Source organism: Dasypus novemcinctus, chromosome 12, assembly GCF_030445035.2.
Source record: "Dasypus novemcinctus isolate mDasNov1 chromosome 12, mDasNov1.1.hap2, whole genome shotgun sequence".
NCBI lineage: Eukaryota > Metazoa > Chordata > Mammalia > Cingulata > Dasypodidae > Dasypus > Dasypus novemcinctus.
The window spans coordinates 78,523,490-78,539,626 of record NC_080684.1 but is presented as its reverse complement, the minus strand read 5'-3'; the positions used below and the strand labels follow the sequence as shown (position 1 = coordinate 78,539,626).

The 16,137-nt window shown below is 37.7% G+C and overlaps 1 long non-coding RNA gene across 1 annotated transcript; it reads left to right on the top strand.

Moving 5' to 3' along the window:
• The first annotated feature begins 3,285 nt into the window (after positions 1–3,285).
• On the top strand, positions 3,286–11,700 carry LOC111760081 (uncharacterized). Its single transcript, XR_002793896.3, has 3 exons — positions 3,286–3,448; positions 9,839–9,993; positions 11,184–11,700. It is a non-coding gene; the product is annotated as an uncharacterized lncRNA (long non-coding RNA).
• Positions 11,701–16,137: the final 4,437 nt, after the last annotated feature.

Here is a 16,137-nt window from a genome sequence, read left to right as displayed (position 1 = left end):
TTCACACATGCAGAAGTTCCACAAAACAATATTTATACTAACTACATGGAATTATGCACCCTGATATTTTCCACTGTGTTTCATTACATCACATTCCACTCTATCCCATCCCATATTATTCTATTCCCTTTTCTAAATGCTGGTCACAAGACATTAAATCATTTCATGACTCACTAATGAACTGCTTTGAAAGGTGTTGGAGTAGGACATGCTAGCCACTCACCAACTGTGTATGGAAGAGTAGAACACAATGGTTAAGATCGTGGGCTTTGGGGCCAGACTGCTCAGGTTTGAATTCTGGTTCTACCACAAATTATTTCTGTACGCTTGAACAAATTCTTAACTTCTCTGTACTTCAGTTCCCCACCTGTAAAATGGGGTTCATAATAAAATTACCTACCTTCTAGGGTTCCAGAAGGATTGGTTATATGGATATGTAATTTAGAACAGGACCTGGCACATGGTAAGTGCTATCCAGGTGCTGGCTTTTATTCTTAATGGGTCACGCCTTCATATATTAATAGACAAACATCATTGGGGAGGAAGTTTTGAGGTCCCATGAAGATCTGAGAATTCCTATTCTCTAAGCCCTGGGTCCCCTGGGCTTGGAAGTATTTCTTATGTGGAAGATGTGGTGCTGTGACAGATTGGGCTCTGAGATTTCATTTGGTTAGAGGTTTTTTGTGGGGTGCTAGGACAAAAGTGCAGAAATATGACCCTCCCTGATACTTGTGCCCATGAATATGGATTTGAAAGGTAGTTCTTCAAGATGATAACTGCCCAGATCTTATTCACATTCTGGGCCCAGCACAAAATATTAACATTTTCATAAAGACTCCCTGATCCCCATTTGGAAATAAATTTTCTGTGTTCTGTGCTTCCTCTTTATATCTCTTGTGGCACTTATTATTATTGTTATTACTATTATCATCATCCTCATGACTATTAAGTAAACAAATATTATATATATATAATTTTTAGGCAGTTTATTGAGGGCTAACTCGTACACAATAAAATTAACTTTTTTTAGTGCACATTTCTGAGCTTTAACAAACATTCAGTTGTGTTAAGTACTACCACAATCAAGTGACATAACATTTCCATAACCCCAGATAATTCCCTTGTGCCCTTTTTCAATTAACTCCTCCCCCAACCCTCAGATCCATGCAACCAATTGTCTGTTTTCTGTCACTATAGTTTGGCCTTTTCCATTGTGCCCAATAAATGGAATCATATCATGTGCAGCTTTTAAGTCTCATTTCTTACAATGCGCATAAATGCACTTGAGAGTCTCCAAGTTGTTGCATGTATCAGTTGTTCATTCCTTTTTATTGCTGAGTAGAATAATAGTATTCCCTTATATAGATGGACGTATAAGTTAATCCATTTGCTTTTTTTTTTTTTTTTTTAGGGATGAAGCCTTCATTTATTGTGGGGAAAAAATACAGAGCACTACAATAAAAAAATTCAGTCTCTTTTAAAATAAGTGCAGACACTTTTAGAAAGTTATTTTTTAATCTTCTAACAAAATGGGGCTTAGAACTAGGTATTTACTGAGGGAGATATTTATAGCAGACCTGTGACTGAGGATTCTGAAATGTGTCCTCTCTCTTAGGTTTGGTCTTTTTTTTTTTTTTTAAAGGACATTTGGATTGTTTTCAGTTTTTTTTTCAAGATAATGAGCGAAAAACTACTATAAACATTTGTGTACAGGGTTGCGTGTGAATATAAGTTTTCATTTCTCTTAGTAATTCCTTGGAGTGGAATTGCAGGATCATATGGTAAGTGTATGTTTAACTTTATAAGAAACTGCCAAACTGTTTTCCAACGTGGCTGTACCATTTTGCATTCCTCTCAGCAGTATAAGAGAATTTTAGTTGCAGCCTCACCAGCACTTAGTATTGTCAGCTTGCTTGCTTTCCCTTCCTACCCTCTCATCCTCCTTCCCTCCCTCCTTCCTTCTCTTCCTTCCTTCACTCTTTCCTTCTTCCTTTCCTTCCTTACTAGCTCCCTTCTTCCCTTTTAGGCCATTCAAATATATATTTGGTGAAGTAAGCTTGTGGAGATATAATATACATACAGAAGACAGCACAAAATATGTGTCAAGCTTGAACTTTTATAGAGTGAACGCACCCATTTAACCACCAACCAGACCAGAAACTAGAACATTACCAGTACCCTGGAAACATCCTTGGACCCTCTCCCAGTCAATATTCCATTCCAAAGGGAACCTTATTCTGATTTCTATCCCCATAGATTGGTTTTTGAACCTTATATAAATAGAACCATACAGTATGTGCTCCTTTCTCTCAATATTGTTTGAGAGATTCATCCATAGTTATAGTTGTTTATTTTCCTACTATAGAATATCCCATTATATTCATATACCACAATTTATTTATCTTTTCTCCTGCTGATGGACTTTTGGGTTGTTTCCAGATTTTGTCTATTATGAATAGTGCTTCTATGACCATTCTTTCATATGTCTTTTTGGGGAACATATATATGGATTTCTATAGGATATACACCCCAGAATAGAGTTGCCGTGCCATAGATTATGCCTATGTTCAGCATTAGTAGATATTGTCAAACAGTTTTCCAAAGTGGCTGTACTAACTTACATTCTCATCAGCAATGTATAAAAGTTCCAGTTGCACTGCAACCTCTCCAACACCTGGTATTCCCAGAGGTTTAATTTTGTTTATTTTAGCCATCCTAGTGGGTGGATAGTAAAATCTCATTGTGCTTTTAATTTGCATGTCCCTTTGAATAATAATGTTGAGCATGTTTTCATGTGCTTATTAGTCATTTGGATATCCTCAGTACTTATTATTATCAACCTCTGTATTGTAATTTAATTCAACTCAATTTAACAGAGTCTTATTATGCCCCTTTTATGTGCCAGACCCTGTGCTAACGCAATGAGGAATGCCATAGTGAACAAAACATAGTTCTTGCCCACAAACAACAACAACAAACGAAGAAGCTTTTTATGTATTGATACGGAAAGATCTCCAATATATACTAAGTAAAACAAAGTGCAGTAAAGTGTGTATATTATGCTACCATTTGTGTGAAATGGTTGGAGGGAAATGAATACATACATATGTATATAGTCTTGAATATGCATAAACATTTTTCAGGAGGATAAACAGAAACTATTACACAGTTATTGCAGTTCCCACAGTTATTAAATGAATGGGGAATGACAGGAAGGGGAAGGAAACTTTTCACTGTATACATTTTTGTCTATTTAAATTTAAATAATTTTATAAAATATTTAAGAAAAACAGGCATTATTCCTGTCCACAAAATGCTTTCATCGTGTGGTTGGGGCATTGGAGGCAGATATGAACACAGACAAAGAAGTAACCACGCTGCAGTGTGAAGAGTATGGCAAGGGGCGATTACAGGTTGCTGTGGAAAGAACATGAAGAACATGGAAGAGGTACCTACTCCAGTTGTTTTGTTTTGTTTTGTTTTGGTTTGTTTTAAGAGGTGGCTCTCATGCAAAGCTTCCCAGAAGAGCTAATGTCTAAGATGAGACTGACAGGCCAGTGGGACTTAGTCTGGGAAAGAAAGAAGGGAAAGGGCGGTCTTGATGGAAGCCACCACCTGGGACTGAAGGTGGGAGGAGCATTGTGGACAGTTCTGCATGGGTGGAGGGAGGTTCAGGGCCCCATCTTGTCTGCTCTCCTGCCTAGAGTTTGGGAAGTCACTGAAGAGTGTTTAAGCTGGGGAGTGATGAGAATAGATTTGCTGTTTAGAAAGATCACTTTGGCTGCAGAGAGGAGAGTAGAGTGTAGGACTCAATTTTGGAGGAGGTTAGAGGGAGTTTGGCATCATGGTGAGTACCTGGGCTTTGGGGTCAAACCCACTTACAGATTGTTATGTAAATGGGAGAAATTAGCACCTCCCTCATAGAATTTTTGGGAAGGTAGAATGAGAAAATGTGTGTAAAGTCTTTATCACAGTGCTTAATTCAGAGTAAACCTTCAATCAATATTAGATACATGACATTATCTTGAATCTGACCACTTCTCACCATCTCACTTTTTTAAAAAATCTTTTTTATTAAAAAGATATTTTTTTAATAAGTACTGGAGCTAGGAATTAAACCCAGGACCTTGTATGTGGGAAGCTGGTGCTTAAACCACTGAGCCACATCAGCCACTCTTACCACATGCCTTCTATGGCTCTAACCCTGGCCACCAACTTCTTTCACCTGGATCACTTAGGTAGTCTCCCAGTGGGTCCTCCTGCTGCCACCCTTGCCCCCTTCAGTCTACTTTCTACATAGCAGCTAGAGTGATTCTTTCAAAATGTGCCTCACACACAAAGCCTAATTTTCCTAGTATGTGAAGAGTGACAAAAAGACTGACAACCCAGGAGAAAAATGACAAATAAGATAAATAGGCAATTCACAGAAAAGAAACAATAATAACTCTCAAATAAATGAATTGCATAATTGCTCAGCCTCATTCATTATAAGAGTCATGTAAATTAAATTTTTTTCCCCACCTATCGGATTGGCAAAGACTACAGTTTGCTAATACACTGATAATTGTAAGTAACATATTGCTGGTGGGTTGGTAACTTGTTACAACCTCAGTGGAAGGCAATCTGTCAATACCTATTAAAGCAGCAAAAGCACAAGCATTTTTACATAGCCTCTTTTTTTTTTGTCTTTATTTTTTTACTGTTACATTAAAAAAAATGAGGTCCCCATATACTCCCCACCTCCCTCACTCCACTCCTTCCCCCATAACAACAACCTCCTCCATTATCATGAAACATTCATTGCACTTGGTGAATACATCTCTGAGCACTGCTGAACCTCATGGTCAATGGTCTTACACCACAGCCCACACTCTCCCACAGTCCACCCAGTGGGCCATGGGAGGACATACAATGTCCAGTAACTGTCCCCGTAGCACCACCCAGGACAACACCAACCCCCGAAAATGCCCCCGCATCACATCTCTTCCTCCCACTCCCTACCGCCAGCAGACACCATGACCTCTTTCTCCACACCAATGCCACATTTTCTTCAATTACTAATCACAAAAGTTCATGAATAGATTATTAGTAAATCCACTCTAATCCATACTCTATTCCTCCATCCTGTGGACCTTAGAATGGTTGTGTCCACTCCACATCTAAATCAAGAGGGGGCTTAGATTCCACATGGATGCTGGATACAATTCTCCTGCTTTCAGTTGTAGGCATTCTTGGCTTCCTGGTATGGTGGTTGACCTTCTTCACCTCCATGTTAGCTGAGTGGGGTAAGTCCAATAAACCAAAGTATAGGAGTTGCAAGTCTGTTGAGGCTCAGGGCCTGGCTATCACATGGTCAGTCCAGAGATTCAGGTCCCCTGGGTATATATGAAACCCCAGCACCAACTACAGATCCAGTAAAAGTAACAGGAGAGGCTTGTGGACAAAGATCACATCTGAGTCCAGCTCCATCCCACAGAAACACAAACTCCAAAGTAGGGCCAAATGACATGGCACTGAACTCCATCTGCCATGACCATAGAACCTGTGGGTCTCTGTAACCCTCAGAAGAACCAGTACCTGGGGTTGTATCTACTTTATCTGTCTCTGGGACTCTGCTGAGGTGTGCATAAGGGCAACCCCTCTGATAACCTCCTGGCTCTTTTTGGAGACTCATAGCCATAAAAACTCATTTGTCCTTTCCATTTCCCCCTTTTATTCAGGTCAAAAAGCATTTTTAACTCCTGGTATTATATGTAGACTGAGATATTCTGCTGGTCCGAGTTGACCCTTTTATTCAAGGTCATTTTCTAGTTACATCATCAGCTGGTACTTGGTAGTAATACTTTGGCACCAGGGAAGCTCATCCCCAGGAGTCACGTCCCATGCTGGGGGGAAGGCAACACATTTACATGCTGAGTTTGGCTTTGAGACTGGCCACATTTGAGCAACACGGAGGCTCTCAGGAGGTAACTCTTAGGCACCCTGCAGCGCTAGGCCTTGTTCTTATTTCAGGTGCACAGGCTTACAAGCATATTCATTAGTATTAAGGGCTCATTGTTGGACCTTCCTTCTTTCTCGGTCTGTGCTGTTGTACTTGGGGGATTGTTGCTCTTCCTTTAGGGACTATGATAGAGCTCCCCTGGCTAGGAACTCTGCACTCCTTCAGTTGTTGTTTTTAATTGTAACCACTATGAAGCTATCCAAACATTTTATGTACTCTGGATATATGCCCTGGAGAACTCCCTGCCAACCATGTGTCCCCTGTCAGTAACATCCCATACCAGTATTCCTCCCCTGCCTTTGTTCAACCTTTCTGTGATCCAAAACATCTTCAAAAATGAAGCCAAATATATTGCCAGTTTCCATTAACAGTAAAAATAGAATATAGTGATGAGTTTAAAGGTTAGATATAGAAAACATATTAATTTAGAAAAATTAAGGTAAAAATAAATTGGGGTATCAAAAAATTTAAAAATGCAAAAGACTTTTAATTTCTGTGAACTTACCTACAGTTGCCCTAATTTACCCTAATTACACTCATGCCAAATGATAGCTGTAAAAAGTTATTAGTTTCAGCATTGTTTCAGCAGGAGATGACTTATTCACAGCTCCTTCTCTGACCTCACTTCTTATCATGCTTTCACCTTCAACACTGAACTGAAGCCACTCTGACCTAGTATTTCTCAAACATGCCAAGCTTTGCCTTTGCCTCAAAGCTAATGCACCTCTGAGACTCTGTCTGGAATTCTGTTCCCTCCACCTAGAATGCTGTTCATTCAGATGGCCAATGGCTCAGTCCCTCTCTTCATTCAGTTCTCTGCTCAGCTGCCATCTCCTCAGAAAGGGATTCTCTGACTACCCCCATTTAAATGGCTCCTCAGTTCTAGTCCATCATAATGCTCTATCAGGTAGCTTTTGCTGTGTAACAAACCATCCCTAAACCATCATGTAGTAGCTTAACATAATGAACATTTATTTTTTTTTACCATTCTGTGGGTTGGGCAAGTTTGGCTATGGCTAAATGGTCTAGATGGCCACACTCATTTGTGTAAGATCTTACTTGGGGCAACTGAAATGGCTGAGGCCAGTCAATGGTTAGTTCACATGGTAGCAGTCACAGGGTTCCAAAAAGCTAGAGAAAGTAAGCTCAATGCAAAAGCTCCTTTCAAGCTCCTGCTTGCACCAAATTTGCTAAAGTCATATTGGCTAACGAATGTCATTTGGTTGAGCCAGAGTCATTGGAGGAGGGAAATATCCAAGGATCTGGATTCTGGGAGGCATGATTCCTTGGGAACAATTACTGAAAACTTCTACACAGATTCTTCACAGCACTTGTCACTATTAGACATTACATTATTCATTTGTTTATTAACTGTGTCCTTCCATAAGAATAGAATCCTCATGAGAGCAGGAGCTTTGTTCTGTTCACGGCTTATCTCTCCAGTACCTAAACAGTTATTTGGCACATCCTATTGGCTCAATACATATTTATTGAATAATAAGTTAGAAGGCAGTTGCAAAAAATAAAGAAGGAGAGCAGAAGGGGTCCGTAACCTGAGCTATGACAATGGTAGTGGAGATGGAAAGAAGTGGTTGAAAGGGCTGGATTGGAGAAGTGTTAAGGAAGGACTATAAACACAACTCAGTGACTGATTATATGTGGGAGATGAAAGGAAAAATCAAAGATAATACCTGGTTTCTGATTTGGCCAACACATTTAATCAATCAATTAACCTGCCAATATATTAATCAATCAATTAATCTGCCAACATATTACTCAATCAGTTAATCTGCCTGCAACACAGTCCCGACTCAAAAAGCCTAATCAACTGAGGTAATTCATTGGAAAGATACTGGGGTAGCTCAGTATCAGAAGTAAGGGTTGTACAACCAAGTTGGTAAAAGGGAGGACAGGGCTTCAGTAATGCTGGATTCAGTATCCACTGTGGCTATGCTTCTGTAATCCTTTTCACCTTGTATTTCTTGAGTGTTGGCTTTTTCACACAGCTAATTTGTTTCCTACCTCTACTGCCAGCTTTACTGCCACTTTTTTTTTTTTTTTTTTTTTTTTTTTACGTTCAGTTTAAAATTCTAGGGTAGAAATCTCATTGATTCATTCCTTAACCAGTTAACTGTGTCTGGTGGTGTGGGCTACCATGATAGTCTGACTTAGATCAGGTGCCCATTGTAGGCCAATTGGCTAAGGTCAGGGGGTTGGAAGCTGAAGAACTTGGTAGCAGTGGCTGGAACCTCATGCTTAGTGTAGGAAAAAGAGAGGCTCTCAAAAGAAGGGGGTACCATTCACAGTCACAGGGAACTCAGACAATTTTGGGTGAATATTTATGGACTTGTAAAAAAATCTCTGCTATTGAACTGTATTTAGGGCAGGGTTTGTGTCTGATTCATCCATCCCTCACAGAGCCATGTACATAGTGCACACTCTTAAATGTTTATTGAATGAGTGAATGAAAGCCACAGCGATTAATTCATGAGGCAGGCGCAAACTTGTCTTAATAGGTCATGAGTCTCCTGAGTAGAACCTGCAGGGTGAGCTCACAGGAGCAAATAGGAGCAGGAGGCCTTTCCAGACCAGTCTACACACATGGCTTTGACTAGCCTGGCCTTGGAGGCTTCATGCAACCATTTACAGAGCAGCTGTTTTACTACTCAGAAGACTGCTGCTGGAACTACTGTTATGGTAGGTCAATAGAGCAGAAAGTCTTGACTTAGTTGCAAGATCTGATCTAAAAGTGGGCTTAAAACAAACAAAATTAATATATCTACATTGTGGAAAACACAAAAAATTTTAAAAAAGAAAGGGAAGTCAACCATAATTCAACCACTGTTCCTATTTTGTTATAGATAAAGAAATATTTAGATGCATTCCTAGAGTATTTTCTGTTTAGAATATGTATATCCTATCTTTCAATACTTGTTTAACACTTTTTTATCTGATTTTAATGATAGTGGTATTTCAAGGTACGACTACACCAGAACTCATTTAATCAATCCCCTATTGATATACATTTAGGTGATTTCCAAGGTTTCATATGTTTGTTTTGTTATTAAAATATAAATATGTGCCATACATATATAATACTGTAAGGAACATCCTAAAACTTGTATTTTTTAAAAACTATCTTATTGTCTTTATAAAAAGGGACACATGTCCTTTGTCAGAATAAAATAAACAACATAGTAAAGTAAAACAAAGAGAGTACAATCAGCCCACATTAATCACTGGTTGATAATGATTAATGCATCAGTGCATGTCCTTGCAGAAATCTTTGTATGTTGTTTATACATAAAATAGGTATAGAGTTTTATGTAATATAATTCTATTCATGTTCATTTATCTTTTTTTTGACATTAAAACTCTTTATATTGCTTTCAGTAGACATTGACTAGATAGAAAAATGTTTATGAAATAAAAAGAAACACATGTACAATCAAATTTCTGTTTACTGACCACCAAATTTAAGGAAAGAAACATTACTTTTACACTTTTAAAGTCTCCTGTGTTTCCGTCTCCAATCCCATCCTTTTTTCTCTCCTTCAAAGGTAGTCCCTATATGGGTATCATTACCTTGCTTTTAGTTTTACCATGTATATTTGGTTCCCTAAACAATATATAATACAGTTGTACATGTTTTTGTTATTTCTTTATATAAATTAAATAATACTATATATATTACCAACTTGCTTTTTCTCTCCACATATAGTTCCTGATATCATCCATGTAGTTGTGTATAGCTATAAGTCATTCATTTTTCTTGCTGTTTGTCTTTTGAACCATTGATGGACAATTGGGACTGTTTTTGTTTTCTTGTTCTTACAGTGTGGATATGAACACATATGCAAGAATTTCTCTAGAATACATGCCCAAGAATGGAACTGCTGGATCATAAGTCATGCACGCTTTTAGCCTTTCCAGATAATGCCAAATTGTTTTCCTAAAGTGATTGTACCAGCTTACATTCCCATTAGCAGTGTGTAAGTATTCCAGTGACTCCCATTCTTGCCCACGCTTGATATTTGGTTATTTATATCTTTGCTGTTCAAAGTAAAATTCTACACTTGATACACATTGCCAAATTTTTCCTCAAAAAATTCACATTACCACTAGCAATATTTAAAAACGTGTTTCCCTGAACTGTAGCCAACAATGAATATTTTAATTTTTTAATATTTGTCAATTTTAATTTTAATATTTGCCAAGTAGCTAGGCAGGAAAGTTGTCTAATTTTACTTTGTATTCTTTGTGTACTAGAGAGACTTATATTTTTTAGGTTTTGGTGTCTGTATTTCTTCTTATGTAAGATGCCTTTTCATGTAAAATTGTGGTGTTTATAGATTCAAGGTCAAAAGCATGAGAGCAGAGCATCAAGTAATCTAATGAGAACCTTCCAGACACAGTAGAGATAAGGTCTGTGCAGAAGAAGAAAAGACAAAATTAACTCTAGAGATTTTATTGTTTCCATTTTACCATGGCTCTTTCATTCCAATAACATAAAAAGAAACTCATGATATTAGATTTTGATAAAAAATCAAATTAAATTTTGTTTTCACTGTATTACTTAGAAATCACATAGAATTAGATATTTAAAAATAGCATTTACATACTAAGATATAAGTACATCTACAAATGAACATGAGGCTTGTCCGTTTTCTCCAGTGATCTCAAAATAATATCCCTATTATTTTTATGTTTTATAATGAAAAATATGAAACTGCAGGAAAAAAAAAAAAGATCATTGTAAGCCAGGGCACAGCAAGTCAACATCAAGGTCAAGAGTAAAACTAATTTTTAGTCTATCACTGTGGCCCAAACTCTCCACATCCCCTACAAGTTTTTTCCCAAGGAGGAAAGGCTTCAGCCAAAGAATTGTTATTTAAGACACAAAACAAAAACATTAGCATTGTGAGTTTCTAAAGTGCTGAAAGCTAAGTGTTTTAATGCTAAAATCCTTGACATTTAAAAGGCTCAGGAGCCAAGCCTACTGAAGCCAACTAAAATGCAAATTATAACAATTTATTTCTCTCAGGTCTTGGCATGCTATTTTTTGATGCCAGAAGTAGAGTGAGTTATTCGTGATTCAAACTCTTCAAAAACTTGTATAACTCAGTACTATTCCATGTGGAAAAATATCCTTGCATTATATTTTTCCTTTTCTTTCCCTCAGGATCTGACTGGACTTCCCCACTAATTTTGGGTCAGTTGGAGGGGATCCAGCTATCTCCTCATGCTATCCTTTGCCTCCTTGTAGCAGTTTGATATGGTTATGAATTCCAAAAATAGATATTGGATTATGTTTGTAACCTGGTCTCTACCTGGGCATGGTTAAGTTATGATTAGGGCTTCGATTGGGCAGTGTTATTAGGGCATTGAGTCCTAGTCCCAGATAAAAGGTGTAGCAAAGGACAGAGTTGGGGGTTTTTGATGTTGGAGTTTGATGCTAGAGCCCTGGGAAGTAAGCGCACAGAGGAAAGAGAAGCAAGCCCCAGGAAGAGGGGATCCCTGAGCCCAGGAAGAAGTAAGCCCTGGAAGGGAGGAACCCGGGAAGCCTGAACACTCACAGACGTTGGCAGTCATCTTGTTCCTACATATGAAAAAAGACTTTGGTGAGGGAAGTAACTTATGCTTTATGGCCTGGTATCTGTAAGCTCCTACCCCAAATAAATACCCTTTGTAAAAACCAACCAGTTTCTGGTATTTTGCATCAGCACCCCTTTCATTGACTTATACACCCCTCATCCTTCAGATTTTGGTATGCCATGCCTTCTTTCTATCTTCCTTCCTCAGAAGTTGTTTAGATCCAACTTCAGTGCCAATAAATAATTAGAGAATAAGGATGAGAAGCAATGAGTTAGTATTGTACCACTGACCAAAATTAGTATTTTGGAACAATGTTCTTTGCTTAAAACCAACTACCTAAGTGCCTTGGGAATTTGGTGGGGAAGGATGTGATGGGGAGTGTACTGAGTTCTTTCAAGGAATTTAACCCTTGATTCTGAGGGAATAAAAATTGTGCTGTAGTGTTGTTCTTCTGTCTTCCCTCCCTTAAGCCAAAACGGGTTTGCAGAATGAAAAGGTAGTTTACAGATATTTGGGAATCCTTCAATTCCATTCTATTGTAGTTTATTTCCTTTCATCTCCATCTCAAACTTACAGTGTAGGGATTCAGATATCATTCTAGAGTTAGAATATAATAACAGAACTAGAAATCATCTTGTAAACCTAAAAATAGGGAGGTAGTTAAAAGAATAGTTTTAGAGTAAAATAACTCTGGGATCAGATCCTGGCACTGTTACGTCTTTTTCTCTTTCTTCCTTTTAGTATTTACTGAGCACCTCCTATATGCTCCTAGACTTTGAGAATATAATAATGAATAAGTCCTGGTCCCTGACCCTATGAAACTAGTGTGTGTAGGGGGAAATACTAAAGATTTGAGTCTGAAAAGTGCTATGAAGATGATGTGATAAGCTGATGGCCCCAACAAGAAACCACTTTAGACAGGCTAAGTTCTAGGAAGAAGATATTTGAGCTGAAACTTAAAAGATGAAAAAGAGTCAACTGTAAAGATGAACTGAGGTAGTTTGAGACAGTTTATACTTTTTATATGCAAAATCCCAGAGATAAAAAAAGAACTTGATGTGTTTGAGGGAAGGAAAGGAGGACATTGTGGCCACAGCAGAATGATGGAGAGGGAGGACCCTAGATGAGACTGGAGCAAGAAGAAGGAACCAGACCAAGTCGGACCTTCTAGGCCATAGCAAGGAGTTCACATCTTCTTCTTCTAAGAGCAGTGGGAAGCCATGGAAGTCTCTAAAGCTAGTATAACCTGATTCCTGGTTTCAAAAGCTCACTAGGGCTGTTCTTCGGCGAGTTTAGAAGTAGGTGTCTTGATTTTAAAATTACTGGCTAGGAGTCCATGAAAAGGACAGTGCCTTTCACTAGAGGAGGCAACAGAGGTGAAAAAGATACAGATTTTAGATTTTGTGGATAAATCTGATTTGACTATAGATTATGAGTAGAGGGTGAGGGAAAGTGAGAAATCAAGGATGACTCTTAAGGAATTTGGCTTATACAACTAGGTTAGACAGTGCTATCATTTACTGACGCAAGGAAAAGTGAAGGAAGGACAAGGACCTGTCTTAGACCGATTACCTCTGAGATGACCTATTAGATATTAGAAATTTAATGTTTAGGTGAGCACTTGCATATACGTGCCTAATATGCATGTGAGATATCTGGGCTGGAGATACACATTTGGGAATTATTTAAAGCTGCAGAACTGGAAGTTATCTGAAGAGAGAAGACTGTTCAGGTCCAGGTCCTAAGACATTTCAACATTTATGCATCAAGCAAAACCACAGAAGGCAGTAACATGTTTGGTCAATAAAGGAGAAGGAAATACAGAGAAGAGGATAATAGTTTTAAGAAGTGGTCAACTATGTTGAAGGCTGAGAGGTCGAGCACTTACTTAGCATGTGACTTTGGATAAACTGCTTAATCTGTCTAATCCTCATTTTCCTCATCTGTAAAACGTGGGCAAAAATAGTATCATACTTAGTGTTGTTGGGAGTATTAACTAAAGATAATGTATGTAATGTTCTATGTGTCTGGCATGCAATAAGTGATGGATAAATGGTAGCTATTATTAGTCTTTTGCTGTTGAATTCAGGAATCTGTGTGTATATGGGGAAATATAAAATACGTAAGGGGAAAAAAGTGCATACATTTAGTGGAAAAGTTCTAAATAACAGCTAGCTTCATCACATCTTATGAATCATCCTTTAATGTTCCTTTTACTCTTTATATCTTTTTAGCTTTTCTGGAGTCAGGGCTTAAGAGATGAGAATTCCTTCTTCTCTGGATAGTCAAAAGTTGCTATGACAACTGACTGAAAATGAAAGCCCTCTGCTTTATTTATTTATCTGAGGGTGATGTGCTGCAGAAACAGGGAAATGTGATAGCCGCAAATGTTGCTTCAGAATGTTTTAAAAAAGACATGCAAGGTCCATGTTCTCTCCCATTCTGTCAATATTCTTTATTATTTATTTATAATTTACCCTTTCTTTTTCCATGGCCATTGGCAATATCAAAACCTATATAAGTTGAAGAAGTTTAAAGGAGATAAATTAGAAGATTAAATACCATCTGAAGGAGAAATAATGCATAAAACCCACAAAAGAGTTATTAACACTATGCAATAAATTTAGCACCAAGTATTTTGTAAGTCAAATAAAAAAGGAAAATATGATGATTTAGGGAATTCTCACAACTGTGTTTAAAGATTTCAGGTAGGCTCATTATGAGAGAGAAACTTCCAAACAAATATATATGTTGTAACTCTGCAATAATAATTGTGGCCAACATTTGCGTATTACTTTATTGTTTATAAAGCATCTCCACGCTTTACAAAAGGTGGTATTGCAATTATTCTTTTTTTCTTTTTGCCCCAAATCATACAACAGGTTAACACAGATATAGAATTTCTTTTTAAAATTTATTTTATCCTCCAACCCCCATCGTTTGTGGTTGCTGTCTGCTGTCTATGTCCATGTCTTCTCTTTAGGAGGCACTGGGAACCAAACCCAGGACCTCCCATGTGGAAGAGAGGCACTCAATCACCTGAGCCACCTCAGCTCCCTGGTTTGCTGTGACCCTCACTGTCTTTCCTCTTTGTGTCTCTTCTGTTGCATCATCTCGTGTCAGCCTGCCCACTACAGCAGCTTGCCTTCTCCAGGAGGCACAAGGAACCGAACCTGGGACCTCCTGTGTTGTAGGTGGAATCCCAATCGCTTCAGCCACATCTGTTTCCCAGATATAGAATTTAATCACGAATCTTTTATTTCCCAAATTGCTCTTTCTACTACACCAAGAGACAATTCCTTAATGGCAATTTTAAAAAAAACATTGTGAAATATGACATTTACAGAAGTACATAAAATTTGTACTTTTAATAAATAACTTTAAAAGTAACATCCATGTAAACCACCAAAGTCAAGAAATAAACCATTCCTATAATCCTGGAATGGCAGTTCTCAACTTTTTTGGTCTCAGGACTCCCTTATGTTCTTAAAAATTATTGAAGACCCCAGTAAGCTTTTGTTTATGTGGCCTATATCTACCAATACATTATTAGACATTAAACCTGAGGAATAACAAAAGTTTATTAATTCTATTTAAAATAATAATAAAGTTATTACATGTTAACATACCTTATGAAAAATAACTATATTTGAAAACAAAAACATTAGTGAGAAGAGTGATACTATTTCACATTTATTTCAAATCTCTTGAATATTTTGGCTTAATAGAAGACAATTGGCTCCTCTTATATTCTGACTTCAGGCTGTTATGATATGTTGTTTTGGCTGAAATAGAAAACATGGCCCCGCATTGTACGTTATTTTAGTGGTCTTGAAAGAGTTATTTTAATGGTCTTTTCAGATAACTGTGGACATTCTTCCTTGTACTGTACCCAAACTCCACAAGTGGTAGTTTTTAAAGGTTAGTTGGAGGGTAGAATCTGAAACCATATTGTATTGAGATACATTAAAATCAGTTGGTCTAACTCACCCTTTGAATAACTGCTGCCCACGCATGGCTTTATAACGTTATACACTGTTCTTTTGGAAAATACTGGTTCACTGAGTTATGTAGAGCTTCCAAATGTTGACACATTCCATTACACAATGTCAAAAAATCACTTTTATTAATATCACTACTAATCTCACCACAAACATCTTTAGGTATTGCTAAGTAAGTTCATGATGGTGGATACAAGTTTACCAAAATTCTAATATATTCATTTAAAAGCTTATGTTTTGGCATAGACATTAAATATCATCTGCTGTTTTCCTTAAGGTGACTGGCTCACTTTGCTTGTTTTGAGAAAATGACTCCTGAATGTCCAGGTCTGAATAACCATAGTTGGTCAAGCATTCCTTCAGGTGTAATTGGTGTTTCATTAAAAAAAAAAAAAAAAAGGGGGGGGGGGCTGGTTCAGCACCTCAAGCAATTGCTCAAGTACTTTTCCTTGAGACAACCATTGTACTTTTGGTATGCAGAAGTGCTATATGTTCTCAAAGTGTCGTTTCCAGGCCAGCAGCATCAGCATCCCCTAGGAA